Source organism: Hyaena hyaena, unplaced genomic scaffold, assembly GCF_003009895.1.
Source record: "Hyaena hyaena isolate Hyena2069 unplaced genomic scaffold, ASM300989v1 scaffold_80, whole genome shotgun sequence".
NCBI lineage: Eukaryota > Metazoa > Chordata > Mammalia > Carnivora > Hyaenidae > Hyaena > Hyaena hyaena.
In genome coordinates, this window is record NW_024080712.1 from 17,882 (window position 1) to 25,487 (window position 7,606).

At 40.4% G+C, this 7,606-nt stretch overlaps 2 long non-coding RNA genes across 7 annotated transcripts; both read left to right on the forward strand.

Annotated features, from left to right (window-relative positions):
* The first annotated feature begins 471 nt into the window (after positions 1 to 471).
* On the forward strand, positions 472 to 4,101 carry LOC120232911. 4 transcript variants are annotated; one of them, XR_005528675.1, is made up of 8 exons: positions 472 to 837; positions 1,269 to 1,816; positions 1,920 to 1,987; positions 2,096 to 2,126; positions 2,671 to 2,736; positions 2,840 to 3,418; positions 3,596 to 3,762; positions 3,866 to 4,101. It is a non-coding gene; the product is annotated as an uncharacterized LOC120232911 (long non-coding RNA). The 4 variants fall into 4 exon arrangements; XR_005528676.1 differs by having other exon boundaries at positions 2,840 to 2,905; positions 3,354 to 3,762; XR_005528677.1 differs by having other exon boundaries at positions 2,840 to 3,762; positions 3,847 to 4,101.
* A 133-nt stretch (positions 4,102 to 4,234) lies between these two features.
* On the forward strand, positions 4,235 to 6,654 carry LOC120232928. Of its 3 annotated transcripts, none has more exons than XR_005528681.1 (5): positions 4,235 to 4,483; positions 4,590 to 4,626; positions 5,577 to 5,637; positions 5,749 to 6,150; positions 6,425 to 6,654. It is a non-coding gene; the product is annotated as an uncharacterized LOC120232928 (long non-coding RNA). The 3 variants fall into 3 exon arrangements; XR_005528680.1 differs by having other exon boundaries at positions 4,236 to 4,626; positions 5,749 to 5,872; positions 6,025 to 6,150; XR_005528679.1 differs by having other exon boundaries at positions 4,235 to 4,626.
* The last annotated feature ends 952 nt before the right edge of the window (positions 6,655 to 7,606 follow it).

Consider the following 7,606-nt stretch of genomic DNA (forward strand, 5'->3'; position numbering starts at 1 on the left):
TGTACAGCTAGGAGATGATGTGACAATGACTCATTAGAGACCTTCTCCATTTCACTATCTACAAAATTAACATTGTAATTAATTAACATTAGACTCTTATATTTCTAGTTTTTGCCATGTTTATAGGTAAGAAATTAATTTCTCCCTAGTAATACTGGTAACAATGAGATTTTTTTAAAGTAGGCTTCACACCTAACATGGAGCCTTCACACCTATTCATGACTGTGAGATCAAGACCTGAGCTGTGAGTCACCCAAATATGTTTTTCATATTTGTGTCAACATATCATGGTAAACCTGTCATTGGTAGTTACCATTGGACATCGTTGTATGGAAGTAGGTGATAGTGTGGGCCTACGTGCCATCTCTATATATGACATTCATATATCTATGTAAGTGTTGTGTTTCTCACATTTCTCATTACCATGACTTTTTTATAGGTAGTCAGATAAGAAATTACAGAGCCCTTAACAAATTCTAGCAGCCATATTATCCTACTGCTTTTTATGTGTTAGAGAAAACTGTTTGACCATATGATTGTTGAGCAGTTTACAGACAGCCACATAATTATGATTGAGCTGTGAGTAACAGTAATCACCCTGGCATTTTTAAGGAGAGCAGTCAAGAGATGCTCTCTCGAACGATGGCATAGAGTATTGCAAGAGTCTAAGCAGAGTTGATGGGTTCTGCAGTGATGACAGTCAGCAAGATTATTTTCTGGGTCCAGGTATAGAAGGTGTGACTATAGACACATTTGCCACAATGTGTTTTGCAGACTCCTGTCAAGAGATTATGGTGAACCTCTTAAAGACTATTAAAGGGAATTTGCTTGTATCAGGTAAGTGAAGATCAGACCATCTGACCTTCAGGTATCTCAGTGTTAATGGTGCTATTAACATTTGTGTCACCACGGGTTTTTTGCAGTTACTGTTATGATGTCCCAACCAGTGCTAGCACGCGTTAGCCTCTGTTACTTTAGAGTTTAGATACAACGTATATTTAACCTTAGTAGTGAGTGAGGGGTATGTAGGTGGCCTGGCCACTCACTCAACTGTTCCACACCATGGAATTCACGAAGATTTCAGTAGCTCTTCGGAAAACAGATGATGGTGTCTCTAACACAGGTGTTTACCTTTAAACTCTACCAGGATCCAAGTAGTCTTGATAGCAGTGATGGAAGTGATGAAGATTATTTGTAGGATTTTTAAAAATTTTTTTGTAGATAAAACAATGTTTGTCCTTCAATGTACTTGTCCATTGTGTTCTCAGATTCCAGCTGTCATGAAATCATGGTGCACCTAACAGTGGTCATTAGCAGGACCTTTCTAGCAACCAAGTAAGTGATAAAGTGGGTCTTACCTCAGCACAGACCATGTGATCTTCAGATAATCTAGGTGAGTGAGTATGGTTTCCCTAACACAGTGTCACTTTGGTTGTCTTTTTTTGTTTATTTTTTTTGGCAAGTGCCCTGCTAAGTCCTTTCCTAGTATTCAGGTATGAGATTGTGTGGCATTAACTCAATAGCTGCTTGTTTTTCATATATGTAAATGATGTTTTCAACACCATATTACCTATGTTTTTGGCATGTATGCAGTTCAGAAATTAACTTGACCCAAATAGCACTAGTAAGCATGAGATTTTACTATATTCTTATTCAGAGATTATGTGTTTTTATACACTTGTAAATAGGCGGATATCCAGGAAATTGTTCATACTGCCCATCACCGCATTATTGACTGTGGCATTTTTGCAGGTATCCCTTCAAGAGGAAGGTGTCTCTTATTAGGGTTTAACCCCAGATTTCTGCCATTATCCAGGTAACGTTGATGAATTTCAATGATACAGTTGACCAAAGAATCTGCAGGTGTCCCTCTAGAATAAGATGTGTACCAACCACATTTTCCACAATTTTTTTTTCAGGTTCATGTGAAGACCTCACTATGAGCCTGTTAATGGTAATTAATGGTGTGTACATAGCAGGTACTGAGGTAAGTGATAGTGTGGGCCTAACCCACAGTACAGATTATATGATCTTCATACATATAAGGAAGTGATGCTGGTGTCCCTAACATTTGTGTTACCATATATTTTTCCAGGCATCCTGTTCAGGTCGTTGATAGTACACAGGTATGAGGTGATGTAATATTAACTCACACATGTTCTTGTTTGCAAATATCTATGTAATTGTTTTAAAGACTCCTACTTCCCTTGCTTTTTTCAAGTAGAAGTTAAATTAATTTGACCCTGACCATGGGGGAAGGTAGAAAAATTTATAAACAGAGAGGGGAGGGGGAGGCAAACCATAAGAGACTCCTAAGTACAGAGAACAAACTGAGGGTTGTGGGTTTCCCACTAGAGGGGAAAGTGGGTGATGGGCACTGAGGAGGGCATTTGTTGGGATGAGCACTGGGTGTGGTATGTACGTGATGAATCACGGGAATCTACCCCCAAAACCAAGAGCACACTGTCTACGCTGTATGTTAGCCAACTTGACATTAAATTATATTTTAAAAAATAAATTGATTTGACCCTAATAATACTAGCAAGCAGTAGTTTTTATTGTTTTCTTATATGGAGATGATGTGTATTTCTCACTCATACTTGTGTGTCACATATCTAAGCCATTTATCATATTATTCTAACTGCATTATTAACCATGGAATATTTGCAGGTATTCCTTCAAGAGAGGAAGGTGTATCTTACTAGGGTTTAACCTCAGAGTTCTGGAAGTGTCCAGGTAATGTTTATGGGTCTCCAAATGATACAAGTGATGAGAAAATTCGCAGGTGCATGGGTAGAATGAGACATATTCCAAACATAAACCACCATATGTTTTTCAGAACATGCCAAGAGATCACAGTGAGCCTGTCTATTCCAATTAATGCAGAGACATCACTGGTATTAAGGTAAGTGATGCTCTGGGCCTAATCCACGACATAGACCCCCTGATCTTCCCATATTTAGGTAAGTGATAACCTGTGCTGACACTTCCTGTTGCCGTGATTTTGTTGCAGGCATTCAGGTAAGATGTAAGAATCCTTACCAATTCTAGAGACTACAAATTTTTACTTTGCTGTCTTAGATAAAACTTGTATTTAACACTAGGAATGTTAAGAGATTAAAGGTATACAGGTATTTATCATGGTTTTCCCACCATCGTACTACCCATAGGATTTTTACAAGGGTCCAATCAAGAAATGATAGTTTTCTGACATTGATGTTGACCTTGGAGCATTACAAGTATCCAGGCAGAGTGGATTTGTGTCATAATGGTGAAGGGACCAAAGTTGCTTGCAGGTGTCCTGGTAGCAAAAAGCTGTGTCCTTAAACATATGTTTCATAAATTTTTTTCAGATTCCTGTCAAGAGCTCACAGTGAACGTAACACTGGTCATTCATGGGGATGCTGCTGGTATGCAGGTAGGGGATGGTGTGGGCCTGAACCACAGCACAGGCCGTCTGGTCTTCAGATAGCTAGCCGAGTGATGGTGGTGTCCCTGACACTTGCTACCATGACGTCTGCAGGGACGTTCAGGTAGGAACTGATAGATCCCTTGCCTGTGGAGAAACCATGACTTTTCATTTCTTATGTTTTAGAGGGAAGTTTTGTTGATCTCTGTGAGTGTTGAGTAGTGTCCTATCCAGGCAGTTATGATGATGTTTCCAGCTACAGTAGTGACCATGGAAATGTTGCAGGCATCCTGTTAAGGAAATGTTGTCTCAGCTGACCGTGATCTTGAGCTTGGAATACTACGGGCATTCTGGTATGGCTGATGTTTCACGGTGACAAAAGGGATGAAGATTATTTGCAGATGTCCTGATAGAACAGGCTGTGCCCTTATACGTAGGTCATACTGTGTTTTTCAGGTCCATGTCCCGTGATCGTGGTGAACCTAATGGTTAGTGATAGGCCTTCCTGGTATCCAGGTAAGTGATGACGTGTACCTTCCTCACAGCAGACACCATCCAGTCTCCATATACTGAAGTAAGTGACGTTTGTTCTCGTTTGATCATGGGATGGGGTTTTTTTGCAGGTTTTCAGGTAAGAAATGATGATGTTTGGGGGCGCCTGGTTGGCTCAGTCAGATAAGCGTCTGGCTCTTGATTTCGGCTCAGGTCATGATCTCACAGTTAGTTCAAGCCTCGCACTGGGCTCCACACTGACAGTGTAGAGCCTGCTTGGGATTCTCTCTCCCTTGCTCTGTGCCCCTCCCCCACTCGTGTGTGAGTGTGTGTGTGTGTGTGTGTGTGTGTGTGTGTGTACGCGCGCGCGCACGCATGCAGTGAGCATTCAAGAGATAATGGTGTCTCTTATGGTGAGATCAGCCTACCTAAGGTTCCAGGTAGACTTAATGAGTCCTGCAGTGATATGAGGGACAAGGTTTTTACTGGGGTCCAGGTAATCAAAGTGTGTTTTTCAGGTCACTGTTAAGATACCATGGTAAGCCTCATGCAGATCATTAAAGGGATTTTGCTTGGATCTGGGTAAGTGATGATGATAGTCTTTTCCATGCAGTAGGCCATCTAATATTCAGAATATCTAGATAAGTACAGATGGTGTTCCTAACTCTGTGTTGCTGATTTTTTTCAGGTATTCCGCTAAGAAATGATATTGTCAATCAATGCTGGTAAGCAGTAGCCCTTTTTTAAAAAAATTTTTTATTTTATTTATTTATTTTGAAAGAGAGAGAGAGAGAGAGAGAGAGCGCGCATGAGCAGAGGAGGGGCAGAGAGGGTAAGAGAGAGAATCCCAAGCAGGATCCACACTGTCAGCATGGAGCCCAGTGCAGGGCTCAAACTCCCAAAGCGTGAGATCATGAGCTGAGCCGAACTCAAGAAATAAAATGCCCCAGCCCGTGTTATTTTAAAGCTTAGATGTAACGTTTGTAAAGCCTCGGTAGTGACAGAGACTACAGAAGTGCCCAGGTAGTTTACCATTTTGTCCGCCTCCTGTTTATTGACCGGAGATTCTCACAGTACTCTTGTCGAGTCAGTATGGTGTCTCTGACTGAGAGTTGACCTTGAACTTCTGCAAGTTTCTAGGTAGATTTGATAGGCCTCATAAATTGAATGGGATTTTGCAGCTGTTCAGAAAACACATGTATTCCTAACAGAGTCAAACCATGAATTTGTATAGAATCCAATCAAGAGATGATGGAAGACCTTACATCATCTCTTGATTAGAAACCAGAAAAATCCCAAAGTAAATACTATGGTCATGATGAGCACTGGGTGACGTATGGAATTTTTAAGTCACTATATTGTACACTTGAAATTAATACTACACTGTATGTTAACTATACATATATATAAGGGGATTCAAAAACAATCCCAGGGAAGAATGACCTATTCCAGTTACGTAACGATATTTTCCATTTCCAAGAGCTGCCTATGGAAAAAAATCTTGCTCAGATTCCTTCAACGAGAAAGATCAAATGTACTACATATGAGTGAATGAATAACTTCAACCTGTGCTAGTGAAAGAATAAAGTTGAATGCGTGAATGAATGAGTGAGTGAATAAATAAATACGTACTATTGTTAGTTGAACCATCATCTCCTGATTTGTATTTTCGCAGACACACCCGCTCAAGAAGAGATCATGGCTCTATTCAAGGTCTCGTCCCTGGAACTTTGCAGGTATCTGGATAGATGTTATGGTTACCTGTAAGTCTGCAGTGCTCAGTAGGTTTTCAGGTATCCAGGTTATAGAATTATCTGCAAACGCTGTTCTCTCTTTGGCTTTTGTAGATTCCATTTAAGAGATGGTGGAGAACCTCGTGTGGTATTAAAGGCAAAGTTTTACTTGCACTTAAGTACAAGACAGTGGTGTTTATACCAGAGCTGGAGCTCGTGAGATTGTGCAGATTTCCAGGTAGAGAGGGTCGGTGTTTTAAGCCAACATAGTGGCCGTGTTTATTTGTCAGTATTCTTATGCTGTAAGTAGTGATCGGGGAAATTTTGCAGATACCCTGTCACACTGTGAAGGCATCTCTAACTAAGGTGTTTTTTCTTGGAAATTTGTAGGTGTCCAGGTAAGAGCTGATGGTGGCCCTAATCCAGATAACGACCGTGGGATTTGCAGTTATCCAAGCAAGAGACGACACGCCCCTACTGTGATCTTGAATCCCCTGCACATTTCTAGGTATCCAGGTAAGAGATGGTATTTGTCCGATTATACTGGTGACCGTGGGGCTTTTACTGGTCTGCAGGCAGATGATGATCATGTCTGTAGCTAGAGTGCTGACCTTTGAATCGTACATGTGTCCAGGTAAGAGTTGATCTGTCCCTTACCATGCTAATGGCCTTAGGATATTCTAGCTGTTCAGACAAGGAGTCGTATGTCCTTAACCGTGTTGGTTACCACAAGATTTTACGGGTGTCCACGTAAGATCCCATGTATCTACAATACATTGTTTCTCTTCAGATTTTTAAGGTATTCTGGGATGAGATGGTGATGTTCCTAACGACACTAATGATGACAGGAGTTTGTACATATCCACTCAAGAGCTGATGGCATCTCTCGCAACGTTGGTGGCCGTGCAAATGAAAGAAATGGAATGCTTTTTTTTTTTTTTTTTTTTTTAATTTTTGGAACTATTTGATTTGTTAGAAGAATTATGACATTCAATGACTATTAAATATTATTCAAAATTGTATTTTCTCATATTCAGTTTCTTCTTAATGACATTTGCACCAGGAATCTCAGGCCCACATTTATGAACTATTTTTTAATATCTTGGAGCCATCAATACAGACCTCCTTCATACGAAATGTGGTTATTCCTAAAGAAAACTAGGCCATAGACCCAATTCTTTGTTAAAAGGGTTGGAGAAACCAAGGAAGAGAAATAATGGTGTACATATTTTGGGGGAAAAAATTTGTATCACCGTCCTGATATGAATAGGCATTAGATGATATGTTGGAAAAAATATGTGAAACATGATAGGGTTTAATGGGGACTTGAATATCTCTTCTCTAATTTTCGGTTGTTAAATTACTTAGCTTATATCATTACCATATACAAAAGGAGAGCTGAGTAAGAATTTGGTGATCATTGGGGTGCCTGGATGGCTCCGTCGGTTAAGCGTCTGACTTGTTTTCAGCTCAGGTCATGATCTCATGGTTCATGAGTTTGAGCCCTACATCAAGCTCTGCACTGGTGGCCCAGAGCCTGCTTGGGATTCTCTCTCTCTCTCTCTCTCTCTGTCTCTCTCTCTCTGTCCCCACCTGCATGTTCTTTCTCTCTCTCAAAGTAAATATATAAACTTTAAAAAACAAAAGAATTTGGTGATCATTCAGCCCACCGCAACCATGAATGAGAGAGGGCTGAGTGCAGAGAGGTTAATCAAGGTCACACAGTTGCCTAGTTGAGCTGTCTAGTTGTGAAGTACACTTTCCACTATCCTGCTCTCTCGGTTTGAAAACCTGAGACCGATTAAAAAGCAATAAAGCAAGTGCTCAAGTGCTTTTTGAATCATTATAGCTCAGGAAATGTACTTCTAATTGGCCAGACTGTTCATCATGCACTTGGCTTTTTTGTTCATATATTCAGTATAAAATTCTTCTTGTCCCTCGGTTTCCATCCTAAACCCCCAGCTACAGATGT